The sequence below is a fragment of the Dendrobates tinctorius genome, unplaced genomic scaffold (genome assembly GCF_039654945.1).
Source record: "Dendrobates tinctorius isolate UK_male_01 unplaced genomic scaffold, ASM3965494v1 ptg000229l, whole genome shotgun sequence".
Lineage (NCBI taxonomy): Eukaryota > Metazoa > Chordata > Amphibia > Anura > Dendrobatidae > Dendrobates > Dendrobates tinctorius.
Genome location: NW_027361896.1, coordinates 6,530,788 through 6,555,904, shown reverse-complemented (window position 1 = coordinate 6,555,904; position 25,117 = coordinate 6,530,788).

Here is a 25,117-nt window from a genome sequence, read left to right as displayed (position 1 = left end):
ACCAAGAAATGTGATTCTTCATTCAAAACGCTGGTTTTTGCTATTGGGCTCTTTTGAGTAATGAATGTTTTGAATTTTCTCCAAAAGTAAAGTAGTTGCAAACTCATGCTTTTAGAGACTTGTTTGAGCTCATGAGAGGAGTAGAAAAACATCAAAAATTTCAGTCCTGCATGATTCTACCAAGAAATGTGTGTTCATTGAAACCGCTGGTTTTTGATAGTTTGGGCCCTATTGAATAATGAATGTTTTTAATTTTCTCCAAAAGTAAAGTAGTTGCAAACTCATCCTTTTAGAAACTGGTTTGGGCTGTTGAGAGGAGTAAAAAACCATCAAAAATTTCAATCCTGCATGATTCTACCAAGAAATGTGATTCTTCATTCAAAACGCTGGTTTTTGCTATTGGGCTCTTTTGAGTAATGAATGTTTTGAATTTTCTCCAAAAGTAAAGTAGTTGCAAACTCATGCTTTTAGAGACTTGTTTGGGCTCATGAGAGGAGTAGAAAAACATCAAAAATGTCAGTCCTGCATGATTCTACCAAGAAATGTGTGTTCATTGAAACCGCTGGTTTTTGATAGTTTGGGCCCTATTGAATAATGAATGTTTTGAATTTTCTCCAAAAGTAAAGTAGTTGCAAACTCATCCTTTTAGAAACTTGTTTGGGCTGTTGAGAGGAGTAAAAAACCATCAAAAATTTCAATCCTGCATGATTCTACCAAGAAATGTGATTCTTCATTCAAAACGCTGGTTTTTGCTATTGGGCTCTATTGAATAATGAATGTTTTGAATTTTCTCCAAAAGTAAAGTAGTTGCAAACTCATCCTTTTAGAGACTTGTTTGGGCTCATGAGAGGAGTAGAAAAACATCAAAAATTTCAGTCCTGCACGATTCTACCAAGAAATGTGTGTTCATTCAAACCGATGGTTTTTGATATTTTGGGCCCTATTGAATAATGAATGTTTTGAATTTTCTCCAAAAGTAAAGTAGTTGCAAACTCATCCTTTTAGAAACTTGTTTGGGCTGTTGAGAGGAGTAAAAAAACCATCAAAAATTTCAATCCTGCATGATTCTACCAAGAAATGTGATTCTTCATTCAAAACCTGATTTTTGCTATTGGGCTCTATTGAATAATGAATGTTTTGAATTTTCTCCAAAAGTAAAGTAGTTGCAAACTCATGCTTTTAGAGACTTGTTTGGGCTCATGAGAGGAGTAGAAAAACATCAAAAATTTCAGTCCTGCATGATTCTACCAAGAAATGTGTGTTCATTGAAACCGCTGGTTTTTGATAGTTTGGGCCCTATTGAATAATGAATGTTTTGAATTTTCTCCAAAAGTAAAGTAGTTGCAAACTCATCCTTTTAGAAACTTGTTTGGGCTGTTGAGAGGAGTAAAAAACCATCAAAAATTTCAATCCTGCATGATTCTACCAAGAAATGTGATTCTTCATTCAAAACGCTGGTTTTTGCTATTGGGCTCTATTGAATAATGAATGTTTTGAATTTTCTCCAAAAGTAAAGTAGTTGCAAACTCATGCTTTTAGAGACTTGTTTGGGCTCATGAGAGGAGTAGAAAAACATCAAAAATTTCAGTCCTGCATGATTCTACCAAGAAATGTGTGTTCATTGAAACCGCTGGTTTTTGATAGTTTGGGCCCTATTGAATAATGAATGTTTTGAATTTTCTCCAAAAGTAAAGTAGTTGCAAACTCATCCTTTTAGAAACTTGTTTGGGCTGTTGAGAGGAGTAAAAAAACATCAAAAATTTCAATCCTGCATTATTTTACCAAGAAATGTGATTCTTCATTCAAAACCTGATTTTTGCTATTGGGCTCTATTGAATAATGAATGTTTTGAATTTTCTCCAAAAGTAAAGTAGTTGCAAACTCATGCTTTTAGAGACTTGTTTGGGCTCATGAGAGGAGTAGAAAAACATCAAAAATTTCAGTCCTGCATGATTCTACCAAGAAATGTGTGTTCATTGAAACCGCTGGTTTTTGATAGTTTGGGCCCTATTGAATAATGAATGTTTTGAATTTTCTCCAAAAGTAAAGTAGTTGCAAACTCATCCTTTTAGAAACTTGTTTGGGCTGTTGAGAGGAGTAAAAAACCATCAAAAATTTCAATCCTGCATGATTCTACCAAGAAATGTGATTCTTCATTCAAAATCTGATTTTTGCTATTGGGCTCTATTGAATAATGAATGTTTTGAATTTTCTCCAAAAGTAAAGTAGTTGCAAACTCATGCTTTTAGAGACTTGTTTGGGCTCATGAGAGGAGTAGAAAAACATCAAAAATTTCAGTCCTGCATGATTCTACCAAGAAATGTGTGTTCATTGAAACCGCTGGTTTTTGATAGTTTGGGCCCTATTGAATAATGAATGTTTTGAATTTTCTCCAAAAGTAAAGTAGTTGCAAACTCATCCTTTTAGAAACTTGTTTGGGCTGTTGAGAGGAGTAAAAAACCATCAAAAATTTCAATCCTGCATGATTTTACCAAGAAATGTGATTCTTCATTCAAAACCTGATTTTTGCTATTGGGCTCTATTGAATAGTGAATGTTTTGAATTTTCTCCAAAAGTAAAGTAGTTGCAAACTCATGCTTTTAGAGACTTGTTTGGGCTCATGAGAGGAGTAGAAAAACATCAAAAATTTCAGTCCTGCATGATTCTACCAAGAAATGTGTGTTCTTTGAAACCGCTGGTTTTTGATAGTTTGGGCCCTATTGAATAATGAATGTTTTGAATTTTCTCCAAAAGTAAAGTAGTTGCAAACTCATCCTTTTAGAAACTTGTTTGGGCTGTTGAGAGGAGTAAAAAACCATCAAAAATTTAAATCCTGCATGATTCTACCAAGAAATGTGATTCTTCATTCAAAACCTGATTTTTGCTATTGGGCTCTATTGAATAATGAATGTTTTGAATTTTCTCCAAAAGTAAAGTAGTTGCAAACTCATGCTTTTAGAGACTTGTTTGGGCTCATGAGAGGAGTAGAAAAACATCAAAAATTTCAGTCCTGCATGATTCTACCAAGAAATGTGTGTTCATTGAAACCGCTGGTTTTTGATAGTTTGGGCCCTATTGAATAATGAATGTTTTGAATTTTCTCCAAAAGTAAAGTAGTTGCAAACTCATCCTTATAGAAACTTGTTTGGGCTGTTGAGAGGAGTAAAAAACCATCAAAAATTTCAATCCTGCATGATTCTACCAAGAAATGTGATTCTTCATTCAAAACGCTGGTTTTTGCTATTGGGCTCTTTTGAGTAATGAATGTTTTGAATTTTCTCCAAAAGTAAAGTAGTTGCAAACTCATACTTTTAGAGACTTGTTTGGGCTCATGAGAGGAGTAGAAAAACATCAAAAATTTCAGTCCTGCATGATTCTACCAAGAAATGTGTGTTCATTCAAACCGCTGGTTTTTGATAGTTTGGGCCCTATTGAATAATGAATGTTTTGAATTTTCTCCAAAAGTAAAGTAGTTGCAAACTCATCCTTTTAGAAACTTGTTTGGGCTGTTGAGAGGAGTAAAAAACCGTCAAAAATTTCAATCCTGCATGATTCTACCAAGAAATGTTATTCTTCATTCAAAACCTGATTTTTGCTATTGGGCTCTATTGAATAATGAATGTTTTGAATTTTCTCCAAAAGTAAAGTAGTTGCAAACTCATGCTTTTAGAGACTTGTTTGGGCTCATGAGAGGAGTAGAAAAACATCAAAAATTTCAGTCCTGCATGATTCTACCAAGAAATGTGTGTTCATTGAAACCGCTGGTTTTTGATAGTTTGGGCCCTATTGAATAATGAATGTTTTGAATTTTCTCCAAAAGTAAAGTAGTTGCAAACTCATCCTTTTAGAAACCTGTTTGAGCTGTTGAGAGGAGTAAAAAACCATCAAAAATTTCAATCCTGCATGATTCTACCAAGAAATGTGATTCTTCATTCAAAACGCTGGTTTTTGCTATTGGGCTCTATTGAATAATGAATGTTTTGAATTTTCTCCAAAAGTAAAGTAGTTGCAAACTCATGCTTTTAGAGACTTGTTTGGGCTCATGAGAGGAGTAGAAAAACATCAAAAATTTCAGTCCTGCATGATTCTACCAAGAAATGTGTGTTCATTGAAACCGCTGGTTTTTGATAGTTTGGGCCCTATTGAATAATGAATGTTTTGAATTTTCTCCAAAAGTAAAGTAGTTGCAAACTCATCCTTTTAGAAACTTGTTTGGGCTGTTGAGAGGAGTAAAAAACCATCAAAAATTTCAATCCTGCATGATTTTACCAAGAAATGTGATTCTTCATTCAAAACCTGATTTTTGCTATTGGGCTCTATTGAATAGTGAATGTTTTGAATTTTCTCCAAAAGTAAAGTAGTTGCAAACTCATCCTTTTAGAAACTTGTTTGGGCTGTTGAGAGGAGTAAAAAACCATCAAAAATTTCAATCCTGCATGATTCTACCAAGAAATGTGATTCTTCATTCAAAACCTGATTTTTGCTATTGGGCTCTATTGAATAATGAATGTTTTGAATTTTCTCCAAAAGTAAAGTAGTTGCAAACTCATGCTTTTAGAGACTTGTTTGGGCTCATGAGAGGAGTAGAAAAACATCAAAAATTTCAGTCCTGCATGATTCTACCAAGAAATGTGTGTTCATTGAAACCGCTGGTTTTTGATAGTTTGGGCCCTATTGAATAATGAATGTTTTGAATTTTCTCCAAAAGTAAAGTAGTTGCAAACTCATCCTTTTAGAAACTTGTTTGGGCTGTTGAGAGGAGTAAAAAATCATCAAAAATTTCAATCCTGCATGATTCTACCAAGAAATGTGATTCTTCATTCAAAACGCTGGTTTTTGCTATTGGGCTCTTTTGAGTAATGAATGTTTTGAATTTTCTCCAAAAGTAAAGTAGTTGCAAACTCATGCTTTTAGAGACTTGTTTGGGCTCATGAGAGGAGTAGAAAAACATCAAAAATTTCAGTCCTGCATGATTCTACCAAGAAATGTGTGTTCATTGAAACCGCTGGTTTTTGATAGTTTGGGCCCTATTGAATAATGAATGTTTTGAATTTTCTCCAAAAGTAAAGTAGTTGCAAATTCATCCTTTTAGAAACTTGTTTGGGCTGTTGAGAGGAGTAAAAAACCATCAAAAATTTCAATCCTGCATGATTTTACCAAGAAATGTGATTCTTCATTCAAAACCTGATTTTTGCTATTGGGCTCTATTGAATAATGAATGTTTTGAATTTTCTCCAAAAGTAAAGTAGTTGCAAACTCATGCTTTTACAGACTTGTTTGGGCTCATGAGAGGAGTAGAAAAACATCAAAAATTTCAGTCCTGCATGATTCTACCAAGAAATGTGTGTTCATTCAAACCGCTGGTTTTTGATAGTTTGGGCCCTATTGAATAATGAATGTTTTGAATTTTCTCCAAAAGTAAAGTAGTTGCAAACTCATCCTTTTAGAAACTTGTTTGGGCTGTTGAGAGGAGTAAAAAACCATCAAAAATTTCAATCCTGCATGATTCTACCAAGAAATGTGATTCTTCATTCAAAACCTGATTTTTGCTATTGGGCTCTATTGAATAATGAATGTTTTGAATTTTCTCCAAAAGTAAAGTAGTTGCAAACTCATGCTTTTAGAGACTTGTTTGGGCTCATGAGAGGAGTAGAAAAACATCAAAAATTTCAGTCCTGCATGATTCTACCAAGAAATGTGTGTTCATTGAAACCGCTGGTTTTTGATAGTTTGGGCCCTATTGAATAATGAATGTTTTGAATTTTCTCCAAAAGTAAAGTAGTTGCAAACTCATCCTTTTAGAAACTTGTTTGGGCTGTTGAGAGGAGTAAAAAACCATCAAAAATTTCAATCCTGCATGATTCTACCAAGAAATGTGATTCTTCATTCAAAACGCTGGTTTTTGCTATTGGGCTCTTTTGAGTAATGAATGTTTTGAATTTTCTCCAAAAGTAAAGTAGTTGCAAACTCATGCTTTTAGAGACTTGTTTGAGCTCATGAGAGGAGTAGAAAAACATCAAAAATTTCAGTCCTGCATGATTCTACCAAGAAATGTGTGTTCATTGAAACCGCTGGTTTTTGATAGTTTGGGCCCTATTGAATAATGAATGTTTTTAATTTTCTCCAAAAGTAAAGTAGTTGCAAACTCATCCTTTTAGAAACTGGTTTGGGCTGTTGAGAGGAGTAAAAAACCATCAAAAATTTCAATCCTGCATGATTCTACCAAGAAATGTGATTCTTCATTCAAAACGCTGGTATTTGCTATTGGGCTCTTTTGAGTAATGAATGTTTTGAATTTTCTCCAAAAGTAAAGTAGTTGCAAACTCATGCTTTTAGAGACTTGTTTGGGCTCATGAGAGGAGTAGAAAAACATCAAAAATTTCAGTCCTGCATGATTCTACCAAGAAATGTGTGTTCATTCAAACCGCTGGTTTTTGATAGTTTGGGCCCTATTGAATAATGAATGTTTTGAATTTTCTCCAAAAGTAAAGTAGTTGCAAACTCATCCTTTTAGAAACTTGTTTGGGCTGTTGAGAGGAGTAAAAAACCATCAAAAATTTCAATCCTGCATGATTCTACCAAGAAATGTGATTCTTCATTCAAAACGCTGGTTTTTGCTATTGGGCTCTATTGAATAATGAATGTTTTGAATTTTCTCCAAAAGTAAAGTAGTTGCAAACTCATGCTTTTAGAGACTTGTTTGGGCTCATGAGAGGAGTAGAAAAACATCAAAAATTTCAGTCCTGCATGATTCTACCAAGAAATGTGTGTTCATTGAAACCGCTGGTTTTTGATAGTTTGGGCCCTATTGAATAATGAATGTTTTGAATTTTCTCCAAAAGTAAAGTAGTTGCAAACTCATCCTTTTAGAAACTTGTTTGGGCTGTTGAGAGGAGTAAAAAACCATCAAAAATTTCAATCCTGCATGATTCTACCAAGAAATGTGATTCTTCATTTAAAACGCTGGTTTTTGCTATTGGGCACTTTTGAGTAATGAATGTTTTGAATTTTCTCCAAAAGTAAAGTAGTTGCAAACTCATGCTTTTAGAGACTTGTTTGGGCTCATGAGAGGAGTAGAAAAACATCAAAAATTTCAGTCCTGCATGATTCTACCAAGAAATGTGTGTTCATTCAAACCGCTGGTTTTTGATAGTTTGGGCCCTATTGAATAATGAATGTTTTGAATTTTCTCCAAAAGTAAAGTAGTTGCAAACTCATCCTTTTAGAAACTTGTTTGGGCTGTTGAGAGGAGTAAAAAACCATCAAAAATTTCAATCCTGCATGATTTTACCAAGAAATGTGATTCTTCATTCAAAACCTGATTTTTGCTATTGGGCTCTATTGAATAATGAATGTTTTGAATTTTCTCCAAAAGTAAAGTAGTTGCAAACTCATGCTTTTAGAGACTTGTTTGGGCTCATGAGAGGAGTAGAAAAACATCAAAAATTTCAGTCCTGCATGATTCTACCAAGAAATGTGTGTTCATTGAAACCGCTGGTTTTTGATAGTTTGGGCCCTATTGAATAATGAATGTTTTGAATTTTCTCCAAAAGTAAAGTAGTTGCAAACTCATCCTTTTAGAAACTTGTTTGGGCTGTTGAGAGGAGTAAAAAACCATCAAAAATTTCAATCCTGCATGATTCTACCAAGAAATGTGATTCTTCATTCAAAATCTGATTTTTGCTATTGGGCTCTATTGAATAATGAATGTTTTGAATTTTCTCCAAAAGTAAAGTAGTTGCAAACTCATGCTTTTAGAGACTTGTTTGGGCTCATGAGAGGAGTAGAAAAACATCAAAAATTTCAGTCCTGCATGATTCTACCAAGAAATGTGTGTTCATTGAAACCGCTGGTTTTTGATAGTTTGGGCCCTATTGAATAATGAATGTTTTGAATTTTCTCCAAAAGTAAAGTAGTTGCAAACTCATCCTTTTAGAAACCTGTTTGAGCTGTTGAGAGGAGTAAAAAACCATCAAAAATTTCAATCCTGCATGATTCTACCAAGAAATGTGATTCTTCATTCAAAACGCTGGTTTTTGCTATTGGGCTCTATTGAATAATGAATGTTTTGAATTTTCTCCAAAAGTAAAGTAGTTGCAAACTCATGCTTTTAGAGACTTGCTTGGGCTCATGAGAGGAGTAGAAAAACATCAAAAATTTCAGTCCTGCATGATTCTACCAAGAAATGTGTGTTCATTGAAACCGCTGGTTTTTGATAGTTTGGGCCCTATTGAATAATGAATGTTTTGAATTTTCTCCAAAAGTAAAGTAGTTGCAAACTCATCCTTTTAGAAACTTGTTTGGGCTGTTGAGAGGAGTAAAAAACCATCAAAAATTTCAATCCTGCATGATTTTACCAAGAAATGTGATTCTTCATTCAAAACCTGATTTTTGCTATTGGGCTCTATTGAATAGTGAATGTTTTGAATTTTCTCCAAAAGTAAAGTAGTTGCAAACTCATGCTTTTAGAGACTTGTTTGGGCTCATGAGAGGAGTAGAAAAACATCAAAAATTTCAGTCCTGCATGATTCTACCAAGAAATGTGTGTTCTTTGAAACCGCTGGTTTTTGATAGTTTGGGCCCTATTGAATAATGAATGTTTTGAATTTTCTCCAAAAGTAAAGTAGTTGCAAACTCATCCTTTTAGAAACTTGTTTGGGCTGTTGAGAGGAGTAAAAAACCATCAAAAATTTAAATCCTGCATGATTCTACCAAGAAATGTGATTCTTCATTCAAAACCTGATTTTTGCTATTGGGCTCTATTGAATAATGAATGTTTTGAATTTTCTCCAAAAGTAAAGTAGTTGCAAACTCATGCTTTTAGAGACTTGTTTGGGCTCATGAGAGGAGTAGAAAAACATCAAAAATTTCAGTCCTGCATGATTCTACCAAGAAATGTGTGTTCATTGAAACCGCTGGTTTTTGATAGTTTGGGCCCTATTGAATAATGAATGTTTTGAATTTTCTCCAAAAGTAAAGTAGTTGCAAACTCATCCTTTTAGAAACTTGTTTGGGCTGTTGAGAGGAGTAAAAAACCATCAAAAATTTCAATCCTGCATGATTCTACCAAGAAATGTGATTCTTCATTCAAAACGCTGGTTTTTGCTATTGGGCTCTTTTGAGTAATGAATGTTTTGAATTTTCTCCAAAAGTAAAGTAGTTGCAAACTCATGCTTTTAGAGACTTGTTTGGGCTCATGAGAGGAGTAGAAAAACATCAAAAATTTCAGTCCTGCATGATTCTACCAAGAAATGTGTGTTCATTCAAACCGCTGGTTTTTGATAGTTTGGGCCCTATTGAATAATGAATGTTTTGAATTTTCTCCAAAAGTAAAGTAGTTGCAAACTCATCCTTTTAGAAACTTGTTTGGGCTGTTGAGAGGAGTAAAAAACCGTCAAAAATTTCAATCCTGCATGATTCTACCAAGAAATGTGATTCTTCATTCAAAACCTGATTTTTGCTATTGGGCTCTATTGAATAATGAATGTTTTGAATTTTCTCCAAAAGTAAAGTAGTTGCAAACTCATGCTTTTAGAGACTTGTTTGGGCTCATGAGAGGAGTAGAAAAACATCAAAAATTTCAGTACTGCATGATTCTACCAAGAAATGTGTGTTCATTGAAACCGCTGGTTTTTGATAGTTTGGGCCCTATTGAATAATGAATGTTTTGAATTTTCTCCAAAAGTAAAGTAGTTGCAAACTCATCCTTTTAGAAACCTGTTTGAGCTGTTGAGAGGAGTAAAAAACCATCAAAAATTTCAATCCTGCATGATTCTACCAAGAAATGTGATTCTTCATTCAAAACGCTGGTTTTTGCTATTGGGCTCTATTGAATAATGAATGTTTTGAATTTTCTCCAAAAGTAAAGTAGTTGCAAACTCATGCTTTTAGAGACTTGTTTGGGCTCATGAGAGGAGTAGAAAAACATCAAAAATTTCAGTCCTGCATGATTCTACCAAGAAATGTGTGTTCATTGAAACCGCTGGTTTTTGATAGTTTGGGCCCTATTGAATAATGAATGTTTTGAATTTTCTCCAAAAGTAAAGTAGTTGCAAACTCATCCTTTTAGAAACTTGTTTGGGCTGTTGAGAGGAGTAAAAAACCATCAAAAATTTCAATCCTGCATGATTTTACCAAGAAATGTGATTCTTCATTCAAAACCTGATTTTTGCTATTGGGCTCTATTGAATAGTGAATGTTTTGAATTTTCTCCAAAAGTAAAGTAGTTGCAAACTCATGCTTTTAGAGACTTGTTTGGGCTCATGAAAGGAGTAGAAAAACATCAAAAATTTCAGTCCTGCATGATTCTACCAAGAAATGTGTGTTCATTGAAACCGCTGGTTTTTGATAGTTTGGGCCCTATTGAATAATGAATGTTTTGAATTTTCTCCAAAAGTAAAGTAGTTGCAAACTCATCCTTTTAGAAACTTGTTTGGGCTGTTGAGAGGAGTAAAAAACCATCAAAAATTTCAATCCTGCATGATTCTACCAAGAAATGTGATTCTTCATTCAAAACCTGATTTTTGCTATTGGGCTCTATTGAATAATGAATGTTTTGAATTTTCTCCAAAAGTAAAGTAGTTGCAAACTCATGCTTTTAGAGACTTGTTTGGGCTCATGAGAGGAGTAGAAAAACATCAAAAATTTCAGTCCTGCATGATTCTACCAAGAAATGTGTGTTCATTGAAACCGCTGGTTTTTGATAGTTTGGGCCCTATTGAATAATGAATGTTTTGAATTTTCTCCAAAAGTAAAGTAGTTGCAAACTCATCCTTTTAGAAACTTGTTTGGGCTGTTGAGAGGAGTAAAAAATCATCAAAAATTTCAATCCTGCATGATTCTACCAAGAAATGTGATTCTTCATTCAAAACGCTGGTTTTTGCTATTGGGCTCTTTTGAGTAATGAATGTTTTGAATTTTCTCCAAAAGTAAAGTAGTTGCAAACTCATGCTTTTAGAGACTTGTTTGGGCTCATGAGAGGAGTAGAAAAACATCAAAAATTTCAGTCCTGCATGATTCTACCAAGAAATGTGTGTTCATTGAAACCGCTGGTTTTTGATAGTTTGGGCCCTATTGAATAATGAATGTTTTGAATTTTCTCCAAAAGTAAAGTAGTTGCAAACTCATCCTTTTAGAAACTTGTTTGGGCTGTTGAGAGGAGTAAAAAACCATCAAAAATTTCAATCCTGCATGATTTTACCAAGAAATGTGATTCTTCATTCAAAACCTGATTTTTGCTATTGGGCTCTATTGAATAATGAATGTTTTGAATTTTCTCCAAAAGTAAAGTAGTTGCAAACTCATGCTTTTACAGACTTGTTTGGGCTCATGAGAGGAGTAGAAAAACATCAAAAATTTCAGTCCTGCATGATTCTACCAAGAAATGTGTGTTCATTCAAACCGCTGGTTTTTGATAGTTTGGGCCCTATTGAATAATGAATGTTTTGAATTTTCTCCAAAAGTAAAGTAGTTGCAAACTCATCCTTTTAGAAACTTGTTTGGGCTGTTGAGAGGAGTAAAAAACCATCAAAAATTTCAATCCTGCATGATTCTACCAAGAAATGTGATTCTTCATTCAAAACCTGATTTTTGCTATTGGGCTCTATTGAATAATGAATGTTTTGAATTTTCTCCAAAAGTAAAGTAGTTGCAAACTCATGCTTTTAGAGACTTGTTTGGGCTCATGAGAGGAGTAGAAAAACATCAAAAATTTCAGTCCTGCATGATTCTACCAAGAAATGTGTGTTCATTGAAACCGCTGGTTTTTGATAGTTTGGGCCCTATTGAATAATGAATGTTTTGAATTTTCTCCAAAAGTAAAGTAGTTGCAAACTCATCCTTTTAGAAACTTGTTTGGGCTGTTGAGAGGAGTAAAAAACCATCAAAAATTTCAATCCTGCATGATTTTACCAAGAAATGTGATTCTTCATTCAAAACGCTGGTTTTTGCTATTGGGCTCTTTTGAGTAATGAATGTTTTGAATTTTCTCCAAAAGTAAAGTAGTTGCAAACTCATGCTTTTAGAGACTTGTTTGAGCTCATGAGAGGAGTAGAAAAACATCAAAAATTTCAGTCCTGCATGATTCTACCAAGAAATGTGTGTTCATTGAAACCGCTGGTTTTTGATAGTTTGGGCCCTATTGAATAATGAATGTTTTTAATTTTCTCCAAAAGTAAAGTAGTTGCAAACTCATCCTTTTAGAAACTGGTTTGGGCTGTTGAGAGGAGTAAAAGACCATCAAAAATTTCAATCCTGCATGATTCTACCAAGAAATGTGATTCTTCATTCAAAACGCTGGTTTTTGCTATTGGGCTCTTTTGAGTAATGAATGTTTTGAATTTTCTCCAAAAGTAAAGTAGTTGCAAACTCATGCTTTTAGAGACTTGTTTGGGCTCATGAGAGGAGTAGAAAAACATCAAAAATTTCAGTCCTGCATGATTCTACCAAGAAATGTGTGTTCATTGAAACCGCTGGTTTTTGATAGTTTGGGCCCTATTGAATAATGAATGTTTTGAATTTTCTCCAAAAGTAAAGTAGTTGCAAACTCATCCTTTTAGAAACTTGTTTGGGCTGTTGAGAGGAGTAAAAAACCATCAAAAATTTCAATCCTGCATGATTCTACCAAGAAATGTGATTCTTCATTCAAAACGCTGGTTTTTGCTATTGGGCTCTATTGAATAATGAATGTTTTGAATTTTCTCCAAAAGTAAAGTAGTTGCAAACTCATCCTTTTAGAGACTTTTTTGGGCTCATGAGAGGAGTAGAAAAACATCAAAAATTTCAGTCCTGCACGATTCTACCAAGAAATGTGTGTTCATTCAAACCGCTGGTTTTTGATATTTTGGGCCCTATTGAATAATGAATGTTTTGAATTTTCTCCAAAAGTAAAGTAGTTGCAAACTCATCCTTTTAGAAACTTGTTTGGGCTGTTGAGAGGAGTAAAAAAACCATCAAAAATTTCAATCCTGCATGATTCTACCAAGAAATGTGATTCTTCATTCAAAACCTGATTTTTGCTATTGGGCTCTATTGAATAATGAATGTTTTGAATTTTCTCCAAAAGTAAAGTAGTTGCAAACTCATGCTTTTAGAGACTTGTTTGGGCTCATGAGAGGAGTAGAAAAACATCAAAAATTTCAGTCCTGCATGATTCTACCAAGAAATGTGTGTTCATTGAAACCGCTGGTTTTTGATAGTTTGGGCCCTATTGAATAATGAATGTTTTGAATTTTCTCCAAAAGTAAAGTAGTTGCAAACTCATCCTTTTAGAAACTTGTTTGGGCTGTTGAGAGGAGTAAAAAACCATCAAAAATTTCAATCCTGCATGATTCTACCAAGAAATGTGATTCTTCATTCAAAACGCTGGTTTTTGCTATTGGGCTCTATTGAATAATGAATGTTTTGAATTTTCTCCAAAAGTAAAGTAGTTGCAAACTCATGCTTTTAGAGACTTGTTTGGGCTCATGAGAGGAGTAGAAAAACATCAAAAATTTCAGTCCTGCATGATTCTACCAAGAAATGTGTGTTCATTGAAACCGCTGGTTTTTGATAGTTTGGGCCCTATTGAATAATGAATGTTTTGAATTTTCTCCAAAAGTAAAGTAGTTGCAAACTCATCCTTTTAGAAACTTGTTTGGGCTGTTGAGAGGAGTAAAAAAACATCAAAAATTTCAATCCTGCATGATTTTACCAAGAAATGTGATTCTTCATTCAAAACCTGATTTTTGCTATTGGGCTCTATTGAATAATGAATGTTTTGAATTTTCTCCAAAAGTAAAGTAGTTGCAAACTCATGCTTTTAGAGACTTGTTTGGGCTCATGAGAGGAGTAGAAAAACATCAAAAATTTCAGTCCTGCATGATTCTACCAAGAAATGTGTGTTCATTGAAACCGCTGGTTTTTGATAGTTTGGGCCCTATTGAATAATGAATGTTTTGAATTTTCTCCAAAAGTAAAGTAGTTGCAAACTCATCCTTTTAGAAACTTGTTTGGGCTGTTGAGAGGAGTAAAAAACCATCAAAAATTTCAATCCTGCATGATTCTACCAAGAAATGTGATTCTTCATTCAAAATCTGATTTTTGCTATTGGGCTCTATTGAATAATGAATGTTTTGAATTTTCTCCAAAAGTAAAGTAGTTGCAAACTCATGCTTTTAGAGACTTGTTTGGGCTCATGAGAGGAGTAGAAAAACATCAAAAATTTCAGTCCTGCATGATTCTACCAAGAAATGTGTGTTCATTGAAACCGCTGGTTTTTGATAGTTTGGGCCCTATTGAATAATGAATGTTTTGAATTTTCTCCAAAAGTAAAGTAGTTGCAAACTCATCCTTTTAGAAACCTGTTTGAGCTGTTGAGAGGAGTAAAAAACCATCAAAAATTTCAATCCTGCATGATTCTACCAAGAAATGTGATTCTTCATTCAAAACGCTGGTTTTTGCTATTGGGCTCTATTGAATAATGAATGTTTTGAATTTTCTCCAAAAGTAAAGTAGTTGCAAACTCATGCTTTTAGAGACTTGTTTGGGCTCATGAGAGGAGTAGAAAAACATCAAAAATTTCAGTCCTGCATGATTCTACCAAGAAATGTGTGTTCATTGAAACCGCTGGTTTTTGATAGTTTGGGCCCTATTGAATAATGAATGTTTTGAATTTTCTCCAAAAGTAAAGTAGTTGCAAACTCATCCTTTTAGAAACTTGTTTGGGCTGTTGAGAGGAGTAAAAAACCATCAAAAATTTCAATCCTGCATGATTTTACCAAGAAATGTGATTCTTCATTCAAAACCTGATTTTTGCTATTGGGCTCTATTGAATAGTGAATGTTTTGAATTTTCTCCAAAAGTAAAGTAGTTGCAAACTCATGCTTTTAGAGACTTGTTTGGGCTCATGAGAGGAGTAGAAAAACATCAAAAATTTCAGTCCTGCATGATTCTACCAAGAAATGTGTGTTCTTTGAAACCGCTGGTTTTTGATAGTTTGGGCCCTATTGAATAATGAATGTTTTGAATTTTCTCCAAAAGTAAAGTAGTTGCAAACTCATCCTTTTAGAAACTTGTTTGGGCTGTTGAGAGGAGTAAAAAACCATCAAAAATTTAAATCCTGCATGATTCTACCAAGAAATGTGATTCTTCATTCAAAACCTGATTTTTGCTATTGGGCTCTATTGAATAATGAATGTTTTGAATTTTCTCCAAAAGTAAAGTAGTTGCAAACTCATGCTTTTAGAGACTTGTTTGGGCTCATGAGAGGAGTAGAAAAACATCAAAAATTTCAGTCCTGCATGATTCTACCAAGAAATGTGTGTTCATTGAAACCGCTGGTTTTTGATAGTTTGGGCCCTATTGAATAATGAATGTTTTGAATTTTCTCCAAAAGTAAAGTAGTTGCAAACTCATCCTTTTAGAAACTTGTTTGGGCTGTTGAGAGGAGTAAAAAACCATCAAAAATTTCAATCCTGCATGATTCTACCAAGAAATGTGATTCTTCATTCAAAACGCTGGTTTTTGCTATTGGGCTCTTTTGAGTAATGAATGTTTTGAATTTTCTCCAAAAGTAAAGTAGTTGCAAACTCATACTTTTAGAGACTTGTTTGGGCTCATGAGAGGAGTAGAAAAACATCAAAAATTTCAGTCCTGCATGATTCTACCAAGAAATGTGTGTTCATTCAAACCGCTGGTTTTTGATAGTTTGGGCCCTATTGAATAATGAATGTTTTGAATTTTCTCCAAAAGTAAAGTAGTTGCAAACTCATCCTTTTAGAAACTTGTTTGGGCTGTTGAGAGGAGTAAAAAACCGTCAAAAATTTCAATCCTGCATGATTCTACCAAGAAATGTGATTCTTCATTCAAAACCTGATTTTTGCTATTGGGCTCTATTGAATAATGAATGTTTTGAATTTTCTCCAAAAGTAAAGTAGTTGCAAACTCATGCTTTTAGAGACTTGTTTGGGCTCATGAGAGGAGTAGAAAAACATCAAAAATTTCAGTCCTGCATGATTCTACCAAGAAATGTGTGTTCATTGAAACCGCTGGTTTTTGATAGTTTGGGCCCTATTGAATAATGAATGTTTTGAATTTTCTCCAAAAGTAAAGTAGTTGCAAACTCATCCTTTTAGAAACCTGTTTGAGCTGTTGAGAGGAGTAAAAAACCATCAAAAATTTCAATCCTGCATGATTCTACCAAGAAATGTGATTCTTCATTCAAAACGCTGGTTTTTGCTATTGGGCTCTATTGAATAATGAATGTTTTGAATTTTCTCCAAAAGTAAAGTAGTTGCAAACTCATGCTTTTAGAGACTTGTTTGGGCTCATGAGAGGAGTAGAAAAACATCAAAAATTTCAGTCCTGCATGATTCTACCAAGAAATGTGTGTTCATTGAAACCGCTGGTTTTTGATAGTTTGGGCCCTATTGAATAATGAATGTTTTGAATTTTCTCCAAAAGTAAAGTAGTTGCAAACTCATCCTTTTAGAAACTTGTTTGGGCTGTTGAGAGGAGTAAAAAACCATCAAAAATTTCAATCCTGCATGATTTTACCAAGAAATGTGATTCTTCATTCAAAACCTGATTTTTGCTATTGGGCTCTATTGAATAGTGAATGTTTTGAATTTTCTCCAAAAGTAAAGTAGTTGCAAACTCATCCTTTTAGAAACTTGTTTGGGCTGTTGAGAGGAGTAAAAAACCATCAAAAATTTCAATCCTGCATGATTCTACCAAGAAATGTGATTCTTCATTCAAAACCTGATTTTTGCTATTGGGCTCTATTGAATAATGAATGTTTTGAATTTTCTCCAAAAGTAAAGTAGTTGCAAACTCATGCTTTTAGAGACTTGTTTGGGCTCATGAGAGGAGTAGAAAAACATCAAAAATTTCAGTCCTGCATGATTCTACCAAGAAATGTGTGTTCATTGAAACCGCTGGTTTTTGATAGTTTGGGCCCTATTGAATAATGAATGTTTTGAATTTTCTCCAAAAGTAAAGTAGTTGCAAACTCATCCTTTTAGAAACTTGTTTGGGCTGTTGAGAGGAGTAAAAAATCATCAAAAATTTCAATCCTGCATGATTCTACCAAGAAATGTGATTCTTCATTCAAAACGCTGGTTTTTGCTATTGGGCTCTTTTGAGTAATGAATGTTTTGAATTTTCTCCAAAAGTAAAGTAGTTGCAAACTCATGCTTTTAGAGACTTGTTTGGGCTCATGAGAGGAGTAGAAAAACATCAAAAATTTCAGTCCTGCATGATTCTACCAAGAAATGTGTGTTCATTGAAACCGCTGGTTTTTGATAGTTTGGGCCCTATTGAATAATGAATGTTTTGAATTTTCTCCAAAAGTAAAGTAGTTGCAAACTCATCCTTTTAGAAACTTGTTTGGGCTGTTGAGAGGAGTAAAAAACCATCAAAAATTTCAATCCTGCATGATTTTACCAAGAAATGTGATTCTTCATTCAAAACCTGATTTTTGCTATTGGGCTCTATTGAATAATGAATGTTTTGAATTTTCTCCAAAAGTAAAGTAGTTGCAAACTCATGCTTTTACAGACTTGTTTGGGCTCATGAGAGGAGTAGAAAAACATCAAAAATTTCAGTCCTGCATGATTCTACCAAGAAATGTGTGTTCATTCAAACCGCTGGTTTTTGATAGTTTGGGCCCTATTGAATAATGAATGTTTTGAATTTTCTCCAAAAGTAAAGTAGTTGCAAACTCATCCTTTTAGAAACTTGTTTGGGCTGTTGAGAGGAGTAAAAAACCATCAAAAATTTCAATCCTGCATGATTCTACCAAGAAATGTGATTCTTCATTCAAAACCTGATTTTTGCTATTGGGCTCTATTGAATAATGAATGTTTTGAATTTTCTCCAAAAGTAAAGTAGTTGCAAACTCATGCTTTTAGAGACTTGTTTGGGCTCATGAGAGGAGTAGAAAAACAACAAAAATTTCAGTCCTGCATGATTCTACCAAGAAATGTGTGTTCATTGAAACCGCTGGTTTTTGATAGTTTGGGCCCTATTGAATAATGAATGTTTTGAATTTTCTCCAAAAGTAAAGTAGTTGCAAACTCATCCTTTTAGAAACTTGTTTGGGCTGTTGAGAGGAGTAAAAAACCATCAAAAATTTCAATCCTGCATGATTCTACCAAGAAATGTGATTCTTCATTCAAAACGCTGGTTTTTGCTATTGGGCTCTTTTGAGTAATGAATGTTTTGAATTTTCTCCAAAAGTAAAGTAGTTGCAAACTCATGCTTTTAGAGACTTGTTTGAGCTCATGAGAGGAGTAGAAAAACATCAAAAATTTCAGTCCTGCATGATTCTACCAAGAAATGTGTGTTCATTGAAACCGCTGGTTTTTGATAGTTTGGGCCCTATTGAATAATGAATGTTTTTAATTTTCTCCAAAAGTAAAGTAGTTGCAAACTCATCCTTTTAGAAACTGGTTTGGGCTGTTGAGAGGAGTAAAAAACCATCAAAAATTTCAATCCTGCATGATTCTACCAAGAAATGTGATTCTTCATTCAAAACGCTGGTATTTGCTATTGGGCTCTTTTGAGTAATGAATGTTTTGAATTTTCTCCAAAAGTAAAGTAGTTGCAAACTCATGCTTTTAGAGACTTGTTTGGGCTCATGAGAGGAGTAGAAAAACATCAAAAATTTCAGTCCTGCATGATTCTACCAAGAAATGTGTGTTCATTCAAACCGCTGGTTTTTGATAGTTTGGGCCCTATTGAATAATGAATGTTTTGAATTTTCTCCAAAAGTAAAGTAGTTGCAAACTCATCCTTTTAGAAACTTGTTTGGGCTGTTGAGAGGAGTAAAAAACCATCAAAAATTTCAATCCTGCATGATTCTACCAAGAAATGTGATTCTTCATTCAAAACGCTGGTTTTTGCTATTGGGCTCTATTGAATAATGAATGTTTTGAATTTTCTCCAAAAGTAAAGTAGTTGCAAACTCATGCTTTTAGAGACTTGTTTGGGCTCATGAGAGGAGTAGAAAAACATCAAAAATTTCAGTCCTGCATGATTCTACCAAGAAATGTGTGTTCATTGAAACCGCTGGTTTTTGATAGTTTGGGCCCTATTGAATAATGAATGTTTTGAATTTTCTCCAAAAGTAAAGTAGTTGCAAACTCATCCTTTTAGAAACTTGTTTGGGCTGTTGAGAGGAGTAAAAAACCATCAAAAATTTCAATCCTGCATGATTCTACCAAGAAATGTGATTCTTCATTTAAAACGCTGGTTTTTGCTATTGGGCTCTTTTGAGTAATGAATGTTTTGAATTTTCTCCAAAAGTAAAGTAGTTGCAAACTCATGCTTTTAGAGACTTGTTTGGGCTCATGAGAGGAGTAGAAAAACATCAAAAATTTCAGTCCTGCATGATTCTACCAAGAAATGTGTGTTCATTCAAACCGCTGGTTTTTGATAGTTTGGGCCCTATTGAATAATGAATGTTTTGAATTTTCTCCAAAAGTAAAGTAGTTGCAAACTCATCCTTTTAGAAACTTGTTTGGGCTGTTGAGAGGAGTAAAAAACCATCAAAAATTTCAATCCTGCATGATTTTACCAAGAAATGTGATTCTTCATTCAAAACCTGATTTTTGCTATTGGGCTCTATTGAATAATGAATGTTTTGAATTTTCTCCAAAAGTAAAGTAGTTGCAAACTCATGCTTTTAGAGACTTGTTTGGGCTCATGAGAGGAGTAGAAAAACATCAAAAATTTCAGTCCTGCATGATTCTACCAAGAAATGTGTGTTCATTGAAACCGCTGGTTTTTGATAGTTTGGGCCCTATTGAATAATGAATGTTTTGAATTTTCTCCAAAAGTAAAGTAGTTGCAAACTCATCCTTTTAGAAACTTGTTTGGGCTGTTGAGAGGAGTAAAAAACCATCAAAAATTTCAATCCTGCATGATTCTACCAAGAAATGTGATTCTTCTTTCAAAATGCTGGTTTTTGCTATTGGGCTCTTTTGAGTAATGAATGTTTTGAATTTTCTCCAAAAGTAAAGTAGTTGCAAACTCATGCTTTTAGAGACTTGTTTGGGCTCATGAGAGGAGTAGAAAAACATCAAAAATTTCAGTCCTGCATGATTCTACCAAGAAATGTGTGTTCATTGAAACCGCTGGTTTTTGATAGTTTGGGCCCTATTGAATAATGAATGTTTTGAATTTTCTCCAAAAGTAAAGTAGTTGCAAACTCATCCTTTTAGAAACTTGTTTGGGCTGTTGAGAGGAGTAAAAAACCATCAAAAATTTCAATCCTGCATGATTTTACCAAGAAATGTGATTCTTCATTCAAAACCTGATTTTTGCTATTGGGCTCTATTGAATAATGAATGTTTTGAATTTTCTCCAAAAGTAAAGTAGTTGCAAACTCATGCTTTTAGAGACTTGTTTGGGCTCATGAGAGGAGTAGAAAAACATCAAAAATTTCAGTCCTGCATGATTCTACCAAGAAATGTGTGTTCATTCAAACCGCTGGTTTTTGATAGTTTGGGCCCTATTGAATAATGAATGTTTTGAATTTTCTCCAAAAGTAAAGTAGTTGCAAACTCATCCTTTTAGAAACTTGTTTGGGCTGTTGAGAGGAGTAAAAAACCATCAAAAATTTCAATCCTGCATGATTCTACCAAGAAATGTGATTCTTCATTCAAAACCTGATTTTTGCTATTGGGCTCTATTGAATAATGAATGTTTTGAATTTTCTCCAAAAGTAAAGTAGTTGCAAACTCATGCTTTTAGAGACTTGTTTGGGCTCATGAGAGGAGTAGAAAAACAACAAAAATTTCAGTCCTGCATGATTCTACCAAGAAATGTGTGTTCATTGAAACCGCTGGTTTTTGATAGTTTGGGCCCTATTGAATAATGAATGTTTTGAATTTTCTCCAAAAGTAAAGTAGTTGCAAACTCATCCTTTTAGAAACTTGTTTGGGCTGTTGAGAGGAGTAAAAAACCATCAAAAATTTCAATCCTGCATGATTCTACCAAGAAATGTGATTCTTCATTCAAAACGCTGGTTTTTGCTATTGGGCTCTTTTGAGTAATGAATGTTTTGAATTTTCTCCAAAAGTAAAGTAGTTGCAAACTCATGCTTTTAGAGACTTGTTTGAGCTCATGAGAGGAGTAGAAAAACATCAAAAATTTCAGTCCTGCATGATTCTACCAAGAAATGTGTGTTCATTGAAACCGCTGGTTTTTGATAGTTTGGGCCCTATTGAATAATGAATGTTTTTAATTTTCTCCAAAAGTAAAGTAGTTGCAAACTCATCCTTTTAGAAACTGGTTTGGGCTGTTGAGAGGAGTAAAAAACCATCAAAAATTTCAATCCTGCATGATTCTACCAAGAAATGTGATTCTTCATTCAAAACGCTGGTATTTGCTATTGGGCTCTTTTGAGTAATGAATGTTTTGAATTTTCTCCAAAAGTAAAGTAGTTGCAAACTCATGCTTTTAGAGACTTGTTTGGGCTCATGAGAGGAGTAGAAAAACATCAAAAATTTCAGTCCTGCATGATTCTACCAAGAAATGTGTGTTCATTCAAACCGCTGGTTTTTGATAGTTTGGGCCCTATTGAATAATGAATGTTTTGAATTTTCTCCAAAAGTAAAGTAGTTGCAAACTCATCCTTTTAGAAACTTGTTTGGGCTGTTGAGAGGAGTAAAAAACCATCAAAAATTTCAATCCTGCATGATTCTACCAAGAAATGTGATTCTTCATTCAAAACGCTGGTTTTTGCTATTGGGCTCTATTGAATAATGAATGTTTTGAATTTTCTCCAAAAGTAAAGTAGTTGCAAACTCATGCTTTTAGAGACTTGTTTGGGCTCATGAGAGGAGTAGAAAAACATCAAAAATTTCAGTCCTGCATGATTCTACCAAGAAATGTGTGTTCATTGAAACCGCTGGTTTTTGATAGTTTGGGCCCTATTGAATAATGAATGTTTTGAATTTTCTCCAAAAGTAAAGTAGTTGCAAACTCATCCTTTTAGAAACTTGTTTGGGCTGTTGAGAGGAGTAAAAAACCATCAAAAATTTCAATCCTGCATGATTCTACCAAGAAATGTGATTCTTCATTTAAAACGCTGGTTTTTGCTATTGGGCTCTTTTGAGTAATGAATGTTTTGAATTTTCTCCAAAAGTAAAGTAGTTGCAAACTCATGCTTTTAGAGACTTGTTTGGGCTCATGAGAGGAGTAGAAAAACATCAAAAATTTCAGTCCTGCATGATTCTACCAAGAAATGTGTGTTCATTGAAACCGCTGGTTTTTGATAGTTTGGGCCCTATTGCATAATGAATGTTTTGAATTTTCTCCAAAAGTAAAGTAGTTGCAAACTCATCCTTTTAGAAACTTGTTTGGGCTGTTGAGAGGAGTAAAAAACCATCAAAAATTTCAATCCTGCATGATTTTACCAAGAAATGTGATTCTTCATTCAAAACCTGATTTTTGCTATTGGGCTCTATTGAATAATGAATGTTTTGAATTTTCTCCAAAAGTAAAGTAGTTGCAAACTCATGCTTTTAGAGACTTGTTTGGGCTCATGAGAGGAGTAGAAAAACATCAAAAATTTCAGTCCTGCATGATTCTACCAAGAAATGTGTGTTCATTGAAACCGCTGGTTTTTGATAGTTTGGGCCCTATTGAATAATGAATGTTTTGAATTTTCTCCAAAAGTAAAGTAGTTGCAAACTCATCCTTTTAGAAACTTGTTTGGGCTGTTGAGAGGAGTAAAAAACCATCAAAAATTTCAATCCTGCATGATTCTACCAAGAAATGTGATTCTTCATTCAAAACCTGATTTTTGCTATTGGGCTCTATTGAATAATGAATGTTTTGAATTTTCTCCAAAAGTAAAGTAGTTGCAAACTCATGCTTTTAGAGACTTGTTTGGGCTCATGAGAGGAGTAGAAAAACATCAAAAATTTCAGTCCTGCATGATTCTACCAAGAAATGTGTGTTCATTGAAACCGCTGGTTTTTGATAGTTTGGGCCCTATTGAATAATGAATGTTTTGAATTTTCTCCAAAAGTAAAGTAGTTGCAAACTCATCCTTTTAGAAACCTGTTTGAGCTGTTGAGAGGAGTAAAAAACCATCAAAAATTTCAATCCTGCATGATTCTACCAAGAAATGTGATTCTTCATTCAAAACGCTGGTTTTTGCTATTGGGCTCTATTGAATAATGAATGTTTTGAATTTTCTCCAAAAGTAAAGTAGTTGCAAACTCATGCTTTTAGAGACTTGTTTGGGCTCATGAGAGGAGTAGAAAAACATCAAAAATTTCAGTCCTGCATGATTCTACCAAGAAATGTGTGTTCATTGAAACCGCTGGTTTTTGATAGTTTGGGCCCTATTGAATAATGAATGTTTTGAATTTTCTCCAAAAGTAAAGTAGTTGCAAACTCATCCTTTTAGAAACTTGTTTGGGCTGTTGAGAGGAGTAAAAAACCATCAAAAATTTCAATCCTGCATGATTTTACCAAGAAATGTGATTCTTCATTCAAAACCTGATTTTTGCTATTGGGCTCTATTGAATAGTGAATGTTTTGAATTTTCTCCAAAAGTAAAGTAGTTGCAAACTCATGCTTTTAGAGACTTGTTTGGGCTCATGAGAGGAGTAGAAAAACATCAAAAATTTCAGTCCTGCATGATTCTACCAAGAAATGTGTGTTCATTCAAACCGCTGGTTTTTGATAGTTTGGGCCCTATTGAATAATGAATGTTTTGAATTTTCTCCAAAAGTAAAGTAGTTGCAAACTCATCCTTTTAGAAACTTGTTTGGGCTGTTGAGAGGAGTAAAAAACCATCAAAAATTTCAATCCTGCATGATTTTACCAAGAAATGTGATTCTTCATTCAAAACCTGATTTTTGCTATTGGGCTCTATTGAATAATGAATGTTTTGAATTTTCTCCAAAAGTAAAGTAGTTGCAAACTCATGCTTTTAGAGACTTGTTTGGGCTCATGAGTGGAGTAGAAAAACATCAAAAATTTCAGTCCTGCATGATTCTACCAAGAAATGTGTGTTCATTGAAACCGCTGGTTTTTGATAGTTTGGGCCCTATTGAATAATGAATGTTTTGAATTTTCTCCAAAAGTAAAGTAGTTGCAAACTCATCCTTTTAGAAACTTGTTTGGGCTGTTGAGAGGAGTAAAAAACCATCAAAAATTTCAATCCTGCATGATTCTACCAAGAAATGTGATTCTTCATTCAAAACCTGATTTTTGCTATTGGGCTCTATTGAATAATGAATGTTTTGAATTTTCTCCAAAAGTAAAGTAGTTGCAAACTCATGCTTTTAGAGACTTGTTTGGGCTCATGAGAGGAGTAGAAAAACATCAAAAATTTCAGTCCTGCATGATTCTACCAAGAAATGTGTGTTCATTGAAACCGCTGGTTTTTGATAGTTTGGGCCCTATTGAATAATGAATGTTTTGAATTTTCTCCAAAAGTAAAGTAGTTGCAAACTCATCCTTTTAGAAACTTGTTTGGGCTGTTGAGAGGAGTAAAAAACCATCAAAAATTTCAATCCTGCATGATTCTACCAAGAAATGTGATTCTTCATTCAAAACGCTGGTTTTTGCTATTGGGCTCTTTTGAGTAATGAATGTTTTGAATATTCTCCAAAAGTAAAGTAGTTGCAAACTCATGCTTTTAGAGACTTGTTTGAGCTCATGAGAGGAGTAGAAAAACATCAAAAATTTCAGTCCTGCATGATTCTACCAAGAAATGTGTGTTCATTGAAACCGCTGGTTTTTGATAGTTTGGGCCCTATTGAATAATGAATGTTTTTAATTTTCTCCAAAAGTAAAGTAGTTGCAAACTCATAATTTTAGAAACTGGTTTGGGCTGTTGAGAGGAGTAAAAAACCATCAAAAATTTCAATCCTGCATGATTCTACCAAGAAATGTGATTCTTCATTCAAAACGCTGGTTTTTGCTATTGGGCTCTTTTGAGTAATGAATGTTTTGAATTTTCTCCAAAAGTAAAGTAGTTGCAAACTCATGCTTTTAGAGACTTGTTTGGGCTCATGAGAGGAGTAGAAAAACATCAAAAATTTCAGTCCTGCATGATTCTACCAAGAAATGTGTGTTCATTCAAACCGCTGGTTTTTGATAATTTGGGCCCTAT